We start from the raw sequence: 20,749 nt of genomic DNA, 5'->3' as shown, positions 1-20,749 counted from the left end.
TTCCAGTAACGAATTCCGAATGTTATTATCTGATGCCACTCACTTCACATCGCCTAGCATGACGTTGTAAATGGTTTTATATGAGTATGTAACATTTTACTCCGTGTCTTTTACATTAACATGTACATCGCTTAACAGGCCTGTGACAATATAATCTTGTATTGCTTTTTATAGGTTCTTTCAGTTGATGTATAGCATTTTGATGATTGTCGGTGGACCAAAACTGGTTCCTCAATAAATAAACTTCATCAGCAGCTCTCGGCGCAAAATCATAACATTCTTCATTCTTTTACGCATTTAGGTAATGGCATGTTTTCATATGGTTCTGAAGATGTCTGTAGATTTTAAACAATTTAGGAGCTTATTACACTGGGAACAGTAAACAGAACTTCTCCTTCACAACTCTAGCATTCGCTGGCTAGTCAGAAATCTGTGCGGCTTTGCACTCGGTTATAACACGTCTGCCCGCGATCTGGTTCCTTGCTGGTCCTGCTAAAGCCATGTTATTCCTTTATTAAGGTTATTTTATTGTAGTCACTTGCTGCGAATAGTATGTCATCCACTGTTGCGGCTGTTGCTGTGACCCATTTTCTGTTACGTTTCCTGGAAATTTGATTTGTAACCGAAACGGGTAACCGCCAATAAAATAATTTCTTTTTCGCGACTTTAGCTGTTACATTTTATCTATCAGAATCACTGTGTCTAGTCCTTGCGAGGAATAACTCATTTTGATAACATCCAACATGGGTAACGGCTGGAAGCATTCATTATTCAAAGTTTGAGTTCTACTGTGTTCCTTCATTCACAGTGATAGACATATCTTCATTAAGAACGTAACATTACAATTATTTTCTAAAGGAACTAAAAGAGCACACCTCATACACATTTCACAGCTATCACTGAATCGAGTACCGATTGCCCAGCTGTGACACGCTGGGAACTAATAATGGACTATCGCACGCCTCGAGCGATCATGATGTCCTGCTCTAGCATGTCGATGGTTAATTAGCGAATTTAATTTTATAAGCTTTTGAGGCAAGATATCAAATAGCAAAAAAAATTTACGGCAACAGGAAACTGGCAGCTGAAACTATTAGTCATTACTTGTTCTGTATGTAATGTAAATATATCTTATCAGTTTAAAAATGTCTTAATTAAGCTTCCGATATTTTTTCGTCAAAATCTTTCCAAAAGATACCTGTGTTCTCTACAACTTGAATTTATTACTTCTTATTTCTTTTTGTCTCGCAGCAGTCCATAATATCGTTCCTACACACTGCTTTTCTCTAACGTTAAATGACGGTCATCCCCTTTTATTGCAAGTAACATGTCAAACTCCTTAATATAAGGCAACTAAAAAGTGACTTTTATATTCTTATTTTCTCTTTTTACTTATTATCCATTCCCATTTCCCATCATCTCCTACCCTTTTCACACCATTTAGTTCAAAATACACTTCTAATGCTTGTAATGCTGTCTGAACACAAATTTATATTCGCTGTGAACCGAGTTTTTGATGGTTTGGAATGGAAGGATGGGATTTTATTAAATGCCGGGGTTGAGATGAAAATAATTTATTGAAGAATTCATTAGTGCCAGTTATGTCGCTGGCTACAGTGGAGATTCCTTCGTGGCTGTGTTCACCAGCTTGGGAGGCGACACCAGGCACCACCGATCACCCAGTAATGGCCGCAGTCGTCTTACTGTAACCGAGACCAGTATAAGCACCAGGGCTCTCTTACAACCTTTCGATTTCTATACACAACTCCCACCTGCTTAGCTCAGTGGTAACGTGCTTGCTTCCCGTGCAGCGGACCCGGGTTCGGTTCCCGGCGGGGCTGGAGATTTTTCTCTGATCGTGGACCGGGTGTTGTGTTGTCCTCACCATAATTTCATCCTCATCACCGGCACGCAAGTCGCCCAGTGTGGCGTCGACTGAAATAAGACTTGCACTTGGCGGCCGAACTTACCCTAATAGGGTCTCCCGGCCAACGATGCCATCCGATCATTTCTTCAGACAACACAACGTCTGCGATGAATATCAAAACATTCGAGACTTTATATCAAAGATATTTTGGAAGAACTTTACGTTTGAAATTCCATAATTTCAGTATTAATAAATGTATACAGCCTTTCTAAAGGGACCTCTCTAACATCGACAGATTCTCATTTAATAAACAAATGTAAAACTGACTCGAAGTTCGACCGTTACTCGAAAGGTTAACTCTAATCAAGTGATAAAAAATCAAATTAAAAAGTGAACATCAATAATTGACATTCGTTCAGCAGGTTTCCACCTTAAAATTATCACAATCAAGTAAATTCCAGACTTTTCAGTTTATTCTCAACGATGAGAGTAGCCCCATATAAATAACGTACATTACATGTAAAAGCTATTAACTCCAACGATCACAAGAGCAAGACACAACACAGGTCAATTCCCACATTGCCTCCTCAACGTTACAGCGCTAAGCGCTGTGCTTCCTCAATGCCAAAGCGTCTTCAGCCCGACCTAGGTATTCCTCGCGCAGCGGAACTTAGTTTGGAACACTTTCACCCTTCGAGTAGAGTCCTCGCAGGATACTGTGTCCGGTAGATGCACTGACAGCAGGGCATGCGAAACGTGAGTGGTATTGGTGGGGGCTATGAACAGGTGCTGTAGGGAAATGTCGAACGCTGAAGGGGAAGTGCTGTTCTAAACCGAAGCGTACACTTAGCATTTATCGTAAATATTAAGCAGGGCCCCACCACGCCCACACTTGCGTGGTGGCCATCCAGAAAGGTCTTTCACCTCTGCTTTCATTACTATCAAAAACTAATTCTACTAAAAATGTAGCTATTTATTTTCACCTGGCCTGTTAACTATTTGTAACTTTCAGAGGAGTGCCTGCACCAATAATCACGTTTATCCCACGTGGCACTAATTTTACTGTTAAAAAAAATCTGAACATCAAAGTACAATGTGCACAGTTCGGAAGGCAGACAGGCAGACACAATTAGATGACAGGAGTCATGTGATACCTCCTAACATCGTGTTGGACCCTCTTTTGCCCGACTTTATACTGATACTCAACGTAGCATGGAGTCAAAGAGTCTCCTGCAGAAATACTGATTCATGCTGCCTATAGCCGTCCATAATAGCGAAAGTGTTGTCGGTGCAGCAATTTGTTCACGATCTGATCTCTCGGTTACGGTCCATAAATCTTCGATGTGATTCATTTCGGGCCATGTGGACGGCCAGATCATTCTTTCGAACTGTCCTGAATTCTTCAAGCCAGTTGCGCACAATTGAAGCCTGGTGACATGGCACATTGTTATTTGGTAACATGAAGTCAGTGAAAGGCTGCAAATGGTCTCCAAGTAGCCGAACATATTTCTCGTCAATGATCGGCTCAGCTGGGCCAGTGGACCAACCCATTCCATGTAAGCCCAGCCCGCACCATTATGGAGTCACGACCTGCTTGCACAGTGCCTTGTAGACAACTTGGGTCCATAGCTTCGTGGGGTCTGCGCCGCACTAGAACGCTAACATCAGTTCTTACCAACTGAAACCGGGACTCATCTGAACACCCCAAGGTTTTCCAGTCGTCTTGGGTCCAATCGATATGGTCACGATCCCAGTAGAGGCGCTGCAGGCAATGTGCCGTTAGGAAAGACACTCGCGTCGGTCGTCTGCTGCCATAGCCAATTAACGCCAAATTTTGCCGCACTGTCCCAGTGGATACATTCGTCGTACGTCCCACATTGATTTCTGCGGTTATTTCAAGCGGAGTCGCTTGTCTGTTAGTACTAACAATTGTACATAAATGCCGTTGCTCTCGGTCGTTAAGTGGAGGCCGTCAGCCACTGCATTTTCCGTGGTGATAGGTACTGCCTGAAATTTGGTATTTTCGCCACACTCTTGATACTTTTGATCTCTGAACATTAATTCACTAACGATTTCCGAAATGGAATGTCCCATACGTCTAGCTCCAATTACCATTCCGCGTTCAGAGTCTGTGAATTCCCGTCGTCCGGCCTTAATCGCGTCGAAAACATTTGCACGTGAATCACCTGCTTATAAATGACATATCCGCCAATACGGTGGCCTTTTATAGGTTGGTACGTGATAGTATCGCCATCTGTAAACGTGCCTATCGTTCTTCAGTCACCTCAGTGTAAACGCGAGATTGGATACTCTGCGAAGAAATTTACCTAAAGCTAGTTCCCACTCGCCACAAAATACATGAAATGAATAAAAGTTGATTGACACACTAAACACGCTATTAGGGAAATGTGATTAATCTGGAATCAATCTAACATAAAACATAGTTCCCAAGCAGTGCCCACTTGCTGCTGACGTCACAACAGACGGAGACGAGAATCGACTGCCGACTCTGATAACTGTTAAGGTGTCTTTAACTTGCACTTAAAGACCAGGCAGCTCCACGGTGCAGGGAAGCAGAGACTGAATGCCTGCTTGAAAAATGCGAAGATATAGAAACCGAAATGGTTGAAGGAAAGATTGACTCAGCATATACGAAAGTCAAGATAACCTTCGGCGAACTTAAAAGCAAGGTTGTTAGCATTAAGAGTGGCAAGGGAATTTCACCGTTAAATGCAGAGGAGGGAGCGGATATGTGGAAAGAGTACATTGAAGAAGTCTATGAGGGGGAAGATTGGTTTATTGCGATAGAAGAAGAAACAGGTGTCGATTTAGAACAGATAGGGGTCCAGTATTAGAATCAGAACTTAAGAGAGCTTTGGAGGACTTAAGACAAAATAATGCAGAAGGCATAAATAACATTCCCTCAGAATTTCTAATATCATTGGGGGAAGTGGTAACAAAACGACTGTACACGTTGGTGAATAGAATGTATGAATCTGCCGATATACCATCTCCCTTTCGGAAAAATATCATCCGTACAATTCCGAAGAGTATTATAGCATAATCAGCCCAACAGCCCTTGCATACAAATTGCCGACAAGAATAATATACAGAAGAATGAAAAAGAAAATTTAGGATGTGTTGATAACATCAGATTCGCTTTAGGAAAGGTAAGGGAACGAGAGAGGCAATTCTGACGTTGTGGTTGGTAACGGAAGCAAGACTAAAGACCTGGATTTGTCGACCTGGAAAAAGCTTTCGACAATGTAAAATGTTGCAAAATGTTCAAAATACTGAGAGAAATAGGGATAAGCTATAGGGAGAGACGAATAAAATACAATGTGTAGAAGAGCCGAGAGCAAAATGGGAATAATAAGAGTGGACGACCAAGAAGTGCTCAGATTAAAAAGGTTTTAAGACGTGGGTGTAGCCTTCCACCCCTACTGTTCAATCTGTATATCGAAGAAGTAAGGATGGAAATAAAAGAATGTTGCAAGAGTGGAATTAAAATTCAAGGTGAAAAGATGTCAATGATACGACTTGTTGATGACATTGCTATCGTGGCTGAAAGTGAAGAAGAATTGCGTGATCTGCTGAATGGAATGCACAGTCTAATGAATGCACAATGCGGATTGAGAGTAAATCGAAAAAGAAATCAATGAAAAGTAGGGGAAATGGGAAAAGCGAGAAATTTAACATGAGAATTGATGGTCACGAAGTAGATGAAGTTAAGGAATTCTGCTACCTAGGCAGCAAAATAACCAGTGACGGACAGAGCAAGGACGATATCAAAAGCAGAGTGGCACTCGCAAAAAATGGCATTCCTGGCCAAGAGAAGTCTACTACACTCCTGGAAATGGAAAAAAGAACACATTGACACCGGTGTGTCAGACCCACCATACTTGCTCCGGACACTGCGAGAGGGCTGTACAAGCAATGATCACACGCACGGCACAGCGGACACACCAGGAACCGCGGTGTTGGCCGTCGAATGGTGCTAGCTGCGCAGCATTTGTGCACCGCCGCCGTCAGTGTCAGCCAGTTTGCCGGGGCATACGGAGCTCCATCGCAGTCTTTAACACTGGTAGCATGCCGCGACAGCGTGGACGTGAACCGTATGTGCAGTTGACGGACTTTGAGCGAGGGCGTATAGTGGGCATGCGGGAGGCCGGGTGGACGTACCGCCGAATTACACAACACGTGGGGCGTGAGGTCTCCACAGTACATCGATGTTGTCGCCAGTGGTCGGCGGAAGGTGCACGTGCCCGTCGACCTGGGACCGGACCGCAGCGACGCACGGATGCACGCCAAGACCGTAGGATCCTACGCAGTGCCGTAGGGGACTGCACCGCCACTTCCCAGCAAATTAGGGACACTGTTGCTCCTGGGGTATCGGCGAGGACCATTCGCAACCGTCTCCATGAAGCTGGGCTACGGTCCCGCACACCGTTAGGCCGTCTTCCGCTCACGCCCCAACATCGTGCAGCCCGCCTCCAGTGGTGTCGCGACAGGCGTGAATGGAGGGACGAATGGAGACGTGTCGTCTTCAGCGATGAGAGTCGCTTCTGCCTTGGTGCCAATGATGGTCGTATGCGTGTTTGGCGCCGTGCAGGTGAGCGCCACAATCAGGACTGCATACGACCGAGGCACACAGGGCCAACACCCGGCATCATGGTGTGGGGAGCGATCTCCTACACTGGCCATACACCACTGGTGATCGTCGAGGGGACACTGAATAGTGCACGGTACATCCAAACCGTCATCGAACCCATCGTTCTACCATTCCTAGACCGGCAAGGGAACTTGCTGTTCCAACAGGACAATGCACGTCCACATGTATCCCGTGCCACCCAACGTGCTCTAGAAGGTGTAAGTCAACTACCCTGGCCAGCAAGATCTCCGGATCTGTCCCTCATTGAGCATGTTTGGGACTGGATGAAGCGTCGTCTGCACGTCCAGCACGAACGCTGGTCCAACTGAGGCGCCAGGTGGAAATGGCATGGCAAGCCGTTCCACAGGACTACATCCAGCATCTCTACGATCGTCTTCATGGGAGAATAGCAGCCTGCATTGCTGCGAAAGGTGGATGTACACTGTACTAGTGCCGACATTGTGCATGCTCTGTTGCCTGTGTCTATGTGCCTGTGGTTCTGTCAGTGTGATCATGTGATGTATCTGACCCCAGGAATGTGTCAATAAAGTTTCCCCTTCCTGGGACAATGAATTGACGGTGTTCTTATTTCAATTTCCAGGAGTGTAGTATCAAACATAGACCTTAATTTGAGGAAGAAATTTCTGAGAATGTACATTTGCAGCAGAGCATTTTATCGTAGTGAAAGATGGCCTGTGGGAGAACTGGAACTGAAGAGAATCGAAGCATTTGAGATGTGGTGCTACAGATGAATGTTGAAAATTAGGTGGACTGGTACGATAAGGAATAAGGAGGTTCTGCGCAGAATCGGAGAGGGAAATAATATGTGGAAAATACTGACAATGAAAAGGGACAGGATGATAGGTTATCTACTAACACATCAGGTAATGATCTCGATGGTACTAGAGGGGGGAGAGGGGGGCGCTGTAGAGGGCAAAAATTGTATACGAAGCTGGGACACACACAGAAAATAATTCAGACCGTAGTGCTATTCTGAGATGAAGAGCTTAGCACAGGAGAGGAATTCGTCGCTGGCCGCATCAAACCAGTCAGAAGTATGATGACTAAAAACAAACCCCACGCTTCCACAAATATCATAACAGGATCCGCACTCTCCTCAGTTTAGGTTTCGGACCTGCTTGAGAGGTGGGACTACTTTATGCGTATTTTCATAAAATATAACAATATTTCAAATATAACTAAAGCCGACAGATGGCAAATAAATTTCCCTGATATTCTGGAATGAGAATAACCTCTGACATTTTCACTCTCGAATTTCACGAAATTAAATCTCTTCCTTTGACATTTCTCGGTGAGATTTATATTTACAAATATGTTATATCCATAATTTGTTTCCCCTATCCATTCATACGAATTATTCTGCTGCCAAATGGGGCTTATCTTGAAACTGCGTTTACGCCTCTCTTCTGTCCATTTCATCACTACACAGAAGGGTGCGTGTTACATTAATGGGATTATGTACAACGGTCATGTTCAACTCATGTAGGTCAGAAGTTGTATGAACCAATGCAAGCAAACTTCTCTGATTATCTGATATGAATGTCTCAACCATAAAACGCAATGTAATCACAATGACTTCCTCATTTATTGACGAGTTTATCAAGTTAGTAAACATAGAAGCTCAAGTAACGTATACAGACATCATATTTATTGGTGATTCAAAAAATTTAAAGGCACGTTCAAAACGTTAGTGTAAGTTTCCAAAGACAGTAATAAATAATTTGTGTAAATTAAAATTAGTCAGTTTGTTATCAAATAAATATACTTACTTTGAGAATAACAATATTTTCGAAATTATTCGTATGTACTATTTTAGTGAAAGAAGTTGATCGATTAAACGGTAATGATTAGAAGCATAAGAAATTGTTAACTGGAAAGTTAATTAAAGTATCTGGAAATCTTAGAGCAACAAATGGTGAGATGTAGATAAAGAGGAAAATAGTTTTAAGTAATATCAATATGCAAGGGACACCACACGCCTACTTTCTGCTCCAAAATGACAGTAGTTACAGTCTTTGTCTATGACACAAAGTAAACCATTGGTTAGTGAACGAACTTACATAGCTGAATAAAGTATACTTAGACAATAGTAAAGAGCAGGTAGATGGGATGCAAACATAATAACTCTCTCTATTTTTACAAGTTTATAAACACAATTAGGACTGGATGCGATGAATGACAAATGGAGGTATTAAGAGAATGTATTGGTTTTCATGAGACTGAAGTTAATCAGTTCTCCTCTATAAAAAAACGTAAACATAAATGAAATGCAAGAGCATACAGACATACAGATCAATTACAGGTTGTTTTATCACAGTTACAATAAACACAACATAAGAACTCTAGCTCTAATATGAGCACAGATCATATCGGAAATTTTATACTTACAAAATGTAGAAGCGGAAAAAGCAAATCTGACAATGATTTTAAAGGGCAGAGCGGATTATGAAGTTACTGTACCGAGAGGGGCTTATTAGGAACGTCGACAAAGAAAAAAGAAACATCGATTACACGACACATTTGAAAAGACTGACAATACTCTGGCCGATACAGACAGATGTCCTTCGTACGATGACATAAAGGAGAATAAAGCTTTGAAAATTTTGCACTGAGGCTAGGTTTCACAGTCAAGTAATATACGAGGGCCATTCGAAAAGTAAGATCCGATAGGTCGCCAATTGTAGACGACAGTGAAAATCCGATGAAGCATTCACAGATGTTTTGGGTATTGTCTCTAGTGTGCCTGTCGATCCCGTCATGTCACTATTTTTCTGTCCTGAGCACAGAGTGAAACATAAAACCTCCTAGAACAATAGTGTGTCCTGCCAAGTATCAGTGCCCAATGCAAAATTTTCGCCTGATTTCATGCAACCCCCCCTCCCCCCCCCCCCATAACATTCCTGTCACGCTTTTCCTTCCTCATGACTATTCTCGGCCGGACTTTGTGAGGACAATAACGATGCTCATGTAGAGTTTTCGACTTGGCTCCCTCTGAATTGCAACTCTGCCCACATGAACCACTGGCTATGAAGACAACATTCTGGCACAAACAACGAACTGAAGACAAGCGCAGAGAAGTGGTGGATAGCACAGCCAGCTGCCTTCTACGAAGAGAGTATTGGAAAGCCGGTATAACGCCACTACAAATGACTAAATCGGAGAGGCGACTATGTAGAGAAGTAGCTGTAAGGTGTAGCAAACAGTTCCAAATAAAACATGTTTGATTTTCACTGAGGTTTCCACTTCAGGACCAATCGGAACTTACTTGGTAGACTGCGCAGCCATTTTCAAGTGTACTACCACCAAAACATAGGGTACATACAGAATTTTTCTTTACATAATACTAGGCATGTGGTAGTTATGTAATAAAATAACGCATTATCTGCACTATGATTCATGATGCGTCAAAACATGAAAAATTACTGACACGTCTGTATGTGATCACCAAATGCTTAGGCTAAGTATTTAGCTGAAAGACTGTATCTACAACGAGAATGAGACTATGTACTTGATTGAAACTACGTAATTACATACTCCTGTATCTTTGTTATGTTTTGCATAAATAACTTTCAACTACTTCCTATGTTCAAAGAAGATGTATTCAATGGCTGTATTTTTTATGCTATCGTCACAAGCTACAGCATAAACAGTGCAATTGGATTATCATGATAGCAGTTCTAAGCTAGTTGGCAAAACTTGTTTATGAGCCATACAACATTCAAACGCAACAACATGTGTGATCTGGACTTTTCCCAGAGTTTTAATTTCTAGAATTTCCGGGTGTTTGCCAGTAGGGGGACAGAGTATGTGTGGCCCCAAGTAAAGTTATCCAAGATGGCGGCGATGATGTCATCCGAGATGACGGCCGTGATGTCGTCTGATGACATCGTCCAAGATGGCGGATTTCGGCGGGAAGTTTGAATTTTTGTCAGGAACATACGTCAGTAGCGCTACCTCCACTAAACTAACCGAGAAGTACAAATTCCATCAGCACATTGAAACACACCACAGCTACCTCTACTAACCGAAGAAAATGGCGGGAAGGTAGGTCAACTGGGCTACCTCCACTAACCTAAGTCATCCGGCTGCCACCTCTTCATAGGGATTGGTGGGAAATCTGAATTTTGGCGGTAGAGAAAGGTCACTTGGGCTACAACTTCTGTAGTCCTGTCTTAAACAGTTGCATGTAATATTACAGTGTGTTCAGAATGAGATTTTCACTCTGTAACGGAGTGTGCGCTGATATGAAACTTCCTGGCAGATTAGAACTGTGTGCCCAACCCAGACTCGAACTCGGGACCTTTGCCTTTCGCGGGCAAGTGCTCTACCATCTGAGCTACCGAAGCACGACTCACGGCCGCTCCTCACAGCTTTACTTCTGCCAGTATCTCGTCTCCTGCCTTCCAAACTTTACAGAAGCTCTCATGCGAACCTTGCAGAACTGGCACTCCTGAAAGACAGGATACTGCGGAGACATGGCTTAGCCAGATGGTAGAGCACTTGCCAGCGAAAGGCAAAGGTCCCGAGTTTGAGTCTCGGTCGGGCACACAGTTTTAATCTGCCAGGAAGTTTCATTACGGTGTGTTGATAATTATTACTTTATGGACCGTCTGACAGCAACTGAATAAAACACAATTTTAGTGCCATTCGCGTTTCGCCTTTATTTCCTGCAAGGCATCTTCAGTGGCCTGGAATATGTACATATGTTTGCTATTTAATTTACATTTTGGTCACTGTACCTATAGACTATAAACAGTTGAGGTGGTTGGTATTTCCTATTAAGTAGTAATGTTTTGAACTGTACTTACAGGTTGCGTGGACAATTTCCTACATATTACACTCCTGTTGCATTTTTGGTGTAGTTGTTGTTCTTCTTCTGAATGCCAATTTGCTGTTTTTCTCCCACATTTCACAGCACTTGTTTCGATGCAATGATTTTGTTTGTGCTGCTGACTGGTTGTATGAGAGGGACGATTTTTTAAATTTCTTTCATTAAGTGTAGTAGGGAGCCTGTGCTGATGTGTGTTTGCTCATGTATCACATGTTCGTTTTCAGCGATGGCTTTCTGAATGTGGAAGTTCTCTTGCATTTGTATAAGATGTTTATCATGGTTGCTTATTCTCGTTATTTTCATTTCTTTTTCTGTGTTTGTAGGATGGTGGTTATGGTGTTTTAAATGTTCTGCAAATGTGGAATGGTTTGTTTCGTACTTCCAACATCTGATATGTTCTTTGTATCGTGTTTTAAAATTCCTGCGTGTGATGCCTATGTATACTGCATCACAACTTTGACAATCAAGTTTATATGTTCCTGATTGTTGGAATTTGTCCCTCTTGGTAGCTGGTTGGCTTAGGTGTGACTGGATAGTTTGCCCTGACTTATATACTATTTGGAAGCCCTGTCTCTTTAGGGTGTTTGTAACTCTGTGTGTTAGTTTATGTGTATAAGTCATGATGTACCATCTGATTCTTTTCTGTGTGGTGTTGCCATTGCAAGTGTTTGTTGAGTGTGTTTGTAAGTTTTCACCTTGTGAGTTCTCTTGTATTATGGAAATGTTGTGTTTGTTTTGTATTTGTGTTTTTGTTTTTTGACTGAGCCTGTGTACTACATGTGCGTCATACCCCTTGTTCCTAGCTATTTGTATGATTGTACTAATTTCTTTTTCATAGTTTCTCCTGTTGAGTGGGATTCTGTTTAATCTATGTAACATATGTTTCATTGCTGCAAGTTTCTGGCTGGGGGGATGGTTATATATGGAACGTATTATTGTATCTGTGGCTGTTGGTTTTCTAAAGATGTTAAATGTGTGTCTGCCATTTTCTTTTTTTATTGTAATGATGAGCTCATAATATACATATAATGACTTCAGATTCAGAGGCTGAATTCAGTATCATCTAGTGTGTATTACAAACAGCATCTCCACTCATAGTATGAATTCTTTCACTGTGAATCCATAAATTATCAGAGACTCAAGTCTCCTCGAGGTACTGGAAGCATCTAGTTCAGCTTTGTCACTAGGACTGCTAGTGAGCCCACCCCCGTTCACAACCCCCCCACCACCCCCACCCCCAAATGTTCAACACCCATTGGTTCACACTGAGATCACGTGATGCTGCGTCATCACATCTATATAAGGAATCCCTCTCCAATAATCTTTCTCACTCGTTCTTAGCTCGTCTCGGCGTTCGTTCATGTGTGTGTGTCTGTGTTCACTAGTTCTTTTATCACCACAAGATGAAGAGAGGTAACTCCAGCAACACCTCAGAGTGTAGTGGGAAGGGACAGGATTACCAAGTGAGTAAATAATTTCTATTTTGAGTTTTAATTTTCGTCATTATGTTAAATTTGCCTTATTAATTCCGTGTCCTTGTCATAGTACAACTCTTAGATTTTGTCCTGGAGTGTGAGGAGAGAGTGGAGGGGGCTGGACCGCAACAGATTCTGGAAGTCCAGCCTCCTGTATTGGGTGCACAGTTGGAATTGCCTTTAGAGTATAATTTTCATTGCAATTTGTTCTTCTTCTATAGCATCCATTCAAATTTCGTACTTCTTTTTTTTTTCTAGATCACCTGAAGCAAATGCAAATTCATTTGGAGGGAGAGCTGCAGGCTGTTCCACGTAGCATTGCTACTGCTGCAGTAGATTATTGTTTCCAGCCCCCAGCTGCAAATAACCGACAAGAGCACCCACGTAAGTATAGAGAATAATATCCATATATGATCTTTCAGTGTAACTCGACATTCAAAAATAAATAAAATTATGTCTCATCCTTTTACAGGAACAGCTCTACAGCACTTGGATTTGCTGGACAGGCAGCTAGAGGCTGTTCATCAGCAGATGCAGGAACAGCTTCCAGCAAATAACGAAATGTCCAAGCAGCTACTTGTAAGCTAAAGAAAATTACCTGTCTATAGTAGTAGTGGTAGTGTTAATATAGGAAGGTATTTTTCCTCTAACAAATCGATTTATATATCTTGTTTGTTGTTGTTCTAGGCGATGACCTACAAAAGCGCTCATATCTCGCTCTACTACATGATAATTACGTTGACATTTTTGAGGGTGCGGTGGATTCACCTGATCAATCGTTTATATCCTGGAGCCAGAGCATAAAAGTTAATTGCTTATAACCATGAGATCGTCAGAAATCATTCTTTCAACGCGCCAGCAGCGGTAAACAATGTACTCAACTATTATTTATTTTATCTCTTCTTCTTCTCCTTCTTCTACAGCAGTCACACAGTGTGGCACGCATACCAGTGGCGGCTAAACCGTCCTCCTCATCAAAGCAGTGTCCGGAAAGGCACGCCTCGCCTATAAGGGTACCACTAGTCGCTGCACGGGAAGAGTCCGCCAACGTCGCTGCCCCGGGCCCCGACCCTGTCCCGGCCGCGGCTGCCACAGTATCACTATGGCGTCCATGGGCCTCCCTGTCGTTGCGGCCCGATTCCGGAGCGTCTCCTCCTGCGCTGTCACGTGAGGTACAGTGCGCATCCCTATCCACCTCTCCAACTTCATCGACTAGTTCTAGTTATAGTATTAGTAACAGAGAAGATCATGTGGCTAGTGGCAGTTCCCTTCCCCATCCTGTTAGTGAAGGACATCAGGTCAGTGATACCATACCACAGTTAGGGAATTCGGTAATAGCCAACGCCTTTGAGGAGCGAATCTCGTTCACCAGGATCTACAACCCGGCAGGAGGGTACTGTGACCCTGTTGGATTTCTAAGCACGTGCCTTCCTGTTGTGGAAACGTAAATCCACCTTGAGTGCTATATTGGACCAGTTTTCTGAGATGGAAGTGAGAGAGTCAGCTAAAGCACTCAGCAGAATTCTACACCTGGACATCCATACACATGTCTATGATCCAGTAAATAGACGGTCTAGCTATATCATGCTCCCTAAAGATGTAGCTAACAAGAGTGCATGCATTAATATCGTAAATACACACTATCATGCTTGTTTTGCATTGTCAGTCCCGGCTTGCGAAAGAAAGTACGATCGAAGGGATCATCCTGAGCATCCCAGTACATACGATTTAGGTGATAATAATGGTGGGTCTTATAACTTTGATGGTTTAGAGTTCCCCACCAAGATCCAGGACATACCTTAATTTGAGGAGCAGAATACTGGTGCATGGGTTCATGTTTATGGCCTGGAGAAGAAAAGCAAGTCAGATGAGCATGACAAACATATTGTCGTCGGCCCCCTCCATTTCTCAAAATTTGGCAGTGAGCATGAATTGCATGTAAACATGATGCTCTTCTCTGAAGGTGGTAATTATAACTATGTTTTGCATCAAAGACATGTCCGAACTCCCCTCCTCCCAACTATCAACAAATTGTCGTGTAAAACATATCTGCTTAAGGTGCCTCAGTTATTTCTCCTCAGAAAAGTCATTATCTGTACATTTAGTAGACTGCGCTTCCAAGGGTCTGGTACGTGTTATTATGTCTGCTGAGGAAAACAAACTCATAAAGTTCAAGAATGCTCACCACCAGGAGCGATGCCCGTTTGTAGTGTGCACCGACTTTGAATGCCTCCTCGCTCCTCTGACTTAGTATGAAGGTGACCCTGAGGAAAACAAATTCATAAAGTTCAAGAATGCTCACCACCAGGAGCGATGCCCGTTCGTAGTGTGCACCGACTTTGAATGCCTCCTCGCTCCTGTGACTCAGTATGAAGGTGACCCTACAGCTTCATGTACCACCTTTACAGAAAAACACATACCATATGCGGCACCGCACCAATTTGTATCGTCATATGGTTCCAGTCTTAACCGCTACAAATCTTGCGTTGGGGACAGCCCTGTGCTTCGGTTGCTCACTGAGCTCGAAAATCTTTCATGGGAGGTTGATACGCTTTACAGCGGCAATGTTCCCATGACCAAATCGAAGGAGAATGAAGATTTGTATATCATCGCTCTTTATTGTCATATTTGGGGGCTGCCATTAGACAGAAAAGCGGAAATTCCTCGTAGGGACCTCTGTCATCTTATGGGGAAGTTCTGTGGCGCAGCTCACAGTGCTACCTAAACACATACCCGTCTTCTTCCACAATTTAAGTGGGTATGACGCTCACTTTCTAGTTGAGCACTTGGCTGCTTTCGGTTTGGAGAGCTTCGAGAAATACATTTCATTCTCCAAACGAATGACGCCAAGAATTACGCTCCGTTTCCTTGATACTCCACGTTTTATGCAGGCATCACTCCATAAAGTCGTCGAAACTTTACCTGAGGGGGATATACATATCACTCGAGCTGCATTTCCTGACAACGAACAGTTTCAACTTGTGACTAGGAAGGAGGTTTTCCCAAATGAGTATGTGGATAGTATGGCGAAACTCAACAAAACCTGGCTACCCGACATAACTGCATTCTCCAGCAACCTTACAGGCGATATAATGGATGCAGAGTATGAACATGTCATGAATGTCTGGCGGGAATTCAGTATTTCCACTTTAGGAGAGTATGCATGGCTTTACATGGACACAGACGTGTACTTGTTTGTGGGCGTTTTCGAGAAATTCCAGACCCTATGTATGACCAAATATTGTCTGGATCTCGCCTTTTATTACACGACACCTGGATGCTGACGTGCTTCTTTTTTTCAGTGAGGGATCTATGGGAGACTTTGAAAATGTGTTCATAGACAGGCAAAGGCAAATAGCCCACGGATGGGTGACAGGTTCAACACATGCAAGGGATTAGGTGGAAAGATCATGGGGGGAACGGCAGCTGATGCTGATGTAGGGTATGTGGTACAGGCAGAACTCACGTACCCTGTTAGTTAGCATGATTTGCCACTGTGTCCATAACAACTAGTTCCGCAAGGAGGCTCCATACTAAAACTTATGACAACGCTGGGGGGGGGGGGGGGATAAGCAGAGATACATTATTCACTATCGTAACCTCCAACAATGGCTCAGCTTGGGTATGGAACTGGTTAGAATCACCCGGGCTATCTCCTTCACGCAGTCCCCCTGGTTGAAGGAGTATATTGATTTGAATACGAGACAGGGAGCTTCTGCAGCGTGTGACTCTGAGAAATATTTTTATAAATTAATGAATAATTCAATTGTCGGTAAGACGATGGAGAATTTGAGAGGACGACGAGAAATTTTGATTAGAACCGAATGTGATGGGCGTTATGGCGTAATAAAATGCATAGCCAGACCAAATTTTAAGCGTATCACCATACTCAATGGGAACTTTATTGCTGTGGAGATGGAGAAGACTGCAGTAGAGATTACAAAACCTATTTATGTGGGGATGTGCATACTAGACCTATCCAAACTCCACATGTACCGCTCTCACTATGAGTTTGCGAAAACTCATTTCGCAGTTCCTAAATCACTTTATATGGATACAGATAGTTTCATCTCTTGGGTGAAGAACTGCGATCCATATGAAGTAATTAGGTGCCATGGTAATGAATTCGACACATCCTCATACACGGCCAATAATCCTTATGCTGTTATTCCGCGGAACCAGAAGGTTATCGGTCTTATGAAGGATGAGTCGAATGGATTGCCGATTGTGGAGTTTGTAGGTCCACGTTCAAAAATGTATGCATATCACACATTGGAAGGTGCCAGTCAGAGGCAGGCAAGGGGTGTGCGTCACATGGCATCGAGAGCCCTCTCTATCAAAGATTATTTGCAACTTGTGCAGTGCTGTTCACAGTGCTACACTGCAACCACCACATATGGTTCTGCAGATCAGTATTTGATCGATAGAACACGGGGTGTACACTGCTGCAGTCTAAAATCGGTCTGTCGCCTCATAACGATAAGAGTCATTTGTGATGACTGGATTGAAACTCACCCATACTCACACTGCTCCCTTGTAGTAACAAAAGGGGTGGGGGACTCTGCTTGAGTGACAGTGTATATGTTTGTGTGTGTGTGTGTGTGTGTGAGAGAGAGAGAGAGAGAGAGACGGGGGGGGGGGGAGGGGGAGGGAGAGAGTCTGCAGAGTAGTAGTATGACCCTTTTATCACAGTGTAATTAATTTTGTGAGTGTGTGTGTGTGTGTGTGAGAGAGAGAGAGAGAGAGAGAGAGAGAGAGAGAGTGAGAATGTATCAAAAAGAAAGGATAAAACGAAAACAAAGAACAAAATTTATGTTTATATATGCACACCATGTTTGTGAAAGACAGAAAAAAGCATAAACAAAAAAATTTTGAGTATTGATTTATTTGGTCATATGCAACGTATGTGTAGCCTGTAAAGAAACATATACGTGCCATGTGCATGTTGTAAATCGAATAGGTTTCAAGTTTTTCACCTGCTGCTAGCCATCCAAGTCAGAATAGTTTTAATAGTTTTAAGTGTATATAGCTCATAGTCAATCAGAATTGTTATTCTAAAAACCTTTGCTATTGTGGGCTGTTGAAAATTAGATTCGAAGCATGTACAGTCCATCAGAATTATTGTAAAAGCTGTGCTACTGCGACTGTGGAATTTAGTTGAAGTAGTAAAGAAAGTATCTCCGCTTTAGTTTTTGGCACAGATTTATAAACAAAAATTCCTGCCAGTGTTACTGTTGTAGTGTGTAAGTTAAAAGCATCTCTGCATTGTAATAGCAGAGTCAATTTGTACCTCAAGAATACTATATTGTACCTCAAGAATGCTATATTGTACCTCAAGAATCCTATATTGTAACTCAACACTTATATTATATCTCCATTACTATAATGTATTTGTGTGAACTGAATACACGAAGAAACAAATTAGTCACCATACATATTTGTTGTTATTTACGAAAAACCCTATCCCTGTTGCATTATGTATGTTTATATCTATATAAAAAGGCTGTGCATGTCTCAAATGACCTTAGTTTTGCTGAAGATGAGTGCTATTAAGGAGGTGAAGCTTAAGAGGGGAGATAACAAAATATAAAGAATGGTTACATGGAATTACGGTTATCGAGCAGCACGAATTGGGTTATGGGAGGAGGAGACACGTGACCTTGTCCGCTTCCAAAAATATATAGCAGACATGTCTAAAATTACATCTCCTGTGCTTGAAGAAAACCACAGACATTGCATGTGGTTAGAAAACTGTACGCTGTCACAGTGGGAACAGGGTTGAGAAAGAAGAACACAGAGTCTGTGAGGTAAAAATTCATTTATTTCTCATCCAACTTCAAAGTAATTTTACATTTTCGTAAGCAGACACAGCGACACGTTTTTCATACACGTTCTTGAGTCCATGGAGAGGAGGACAACTGTAGAATTCCATGTCTTCAATAGCAGCAAACTTAAAGATTCAGCGCATCCATGAGATCTTCTCCTTCCCCTTCAAGTAGATGATGGTATCCGTATGATCGAATAATTTAAGCACCACCACCATATCATTAGAGGGTATGCCACGATCATCACAGTGAACTCCATGGTAGAAATGTGTTAACCACTTTGCACTCTTTCGTGTTTTAGCACACTTCACTTACTTGAAAGACCTAGGTGATGCAATGCTTGCTGAGAATGTCTCTATTATTCTAGCATCTTGTCAGCACTCTACAAATGCAACATCCTTGAATATGACCTGTCTACGCTCACCATCATAGAAACCCTGAGCGTCCGCATGGATGTTCTCACCTTGAGTCTCATTGTGAAATGCTCTAGGTATGGTGCAGCACCTATTCATTTATACAGTTCGTTGCACAACACTGGAGAGTGGGCAGTAGTTGATCACACGATCATGTAGAACTAGAGCATACGTGGCAGTTTGTCCTGGGAAATTTGTAAAAGATTCAAATTCAATTCGCACATCTATAGGTCCAGACTTAATTATCTCGTTCTGTTTCGAGCAGTCTATTACAACGATCGGTGGAAGCCCCTTGAACTTACGTTGACTGAGTAGACACCCTCTGGCAATTTCATGGTAAGAAGCACGAAACCTTTCGTACATGTGATAAGCTAGACTGTATACATTTTGATTCCACTGCAGTTGTAAATTGTCATAGGGGTAGAATTCTGAATTGAGGAAGACTTTGGCATTAGTTAACTTGCAGCTGTCGAACATGGAGGAACCGTTTGCTATATTACCTCTTCTATCAGTCTGAAATGCAAGTATGATGAATCTAGGTGTCTCTAGCTGCAAGGAGGTTTTAATATCCCATGTTTGACTGCTTGCGGTCGGTAACAGTGAGTACTCGAAAACCTCCCATGATCGAAATGTCAGTGACAGAAATGTACCGGAATTCAGGACTTTTAAAAGCTTCAAACGCTTCTCGTCGGATACACTGATATGAGGCATTTTCCATATTATTTTGCTGATTGTGATCATATTCTCCTCTCGAGCTCCTTGATTGTATAAGTTATTGTCCGTTGCACTCCGCGCCAGAATTAGTTCCTGTTTAACGTTAGTAATAATCTGTCACATGTCCTCAAAGTACCCCATAAACATTTGTAGAGGTATGCATGCAGTTAATCGCTTGTACTCTGCAACTGTTCTATCCTCTGGATCGTCTGTGAAATACCCCGCATTTTCTAATATATGCAAATCTGCAGGTGATGCAGAGACATATGTTTTAAGAGTTGATGTTATGCCGACATTCTGTGTAAGGTCGATCTCAGATCTAAGGAGTTAATAGCGTATCTCTTGGAACTGGAATTCTAAAGCGTTACGTGTAAGCTTCGATCCCACTGTATCGCTGCCATCGATTTTCTTGAATGACAATTCTAAATACACTCCTGGAAAAGGAAAAAAGAACACATTGACACCGGTGTGTCAGACCCACCATACTTGCTCCGGACACTGCGAGAGGGCTGTACAAGCAATGATCACACGCACGGCACAGCGGACACACCAGGAACCGCGGTGTTGGCCGTCGAATGGCGCTAGCTGCGCAGCATTTGTGCACCGCCGCCGTCAGTGTCAGCCAGTTTGCCGTGGCATACGGAGCTCCATCGCAGTCTTTAACACTGGTAGCATGCCGCGACAGCGTGGACGTGAACCGTATGTGCAGTTGACGGACTTTGAGCGAGGGCGTATAGTGGGTATGCGGGAGGCCGGGTGGACGTACCGCCGAATTGCTCAACACGTGGGGCGTGAGGTCTCCACAGTACGTCGATGTTGTCGCCAGTGGTCGGCGGAAGGTGCACGTTCCCGTCGACCTGGGACCAGACCGCAGCGACGCACGGATGCACGCCAAGACCGTAGGATCCTACGCAGTGCCGTAGGGGACCGAACCGCCACTTCCCAGCAAATT

Source organism: Schistocerca americana, chromosome 7 (genome assembly GCF_021461395.2).
Source record: "Schistocerca americana isolate TAMUIC-IGC-003095 chromosome 7, iqSchAmer2.1, whole genome shotgun sequence".
Classification (NCBI taxonomy): Eukaryota; Metazoa; Arthropoda; class Insecta; order Orthoptera; family Acrididae; genus Schistocerca; species Schistocerca americana.
Note: the sequence above shows the minus strand (reverse complement) of the source record.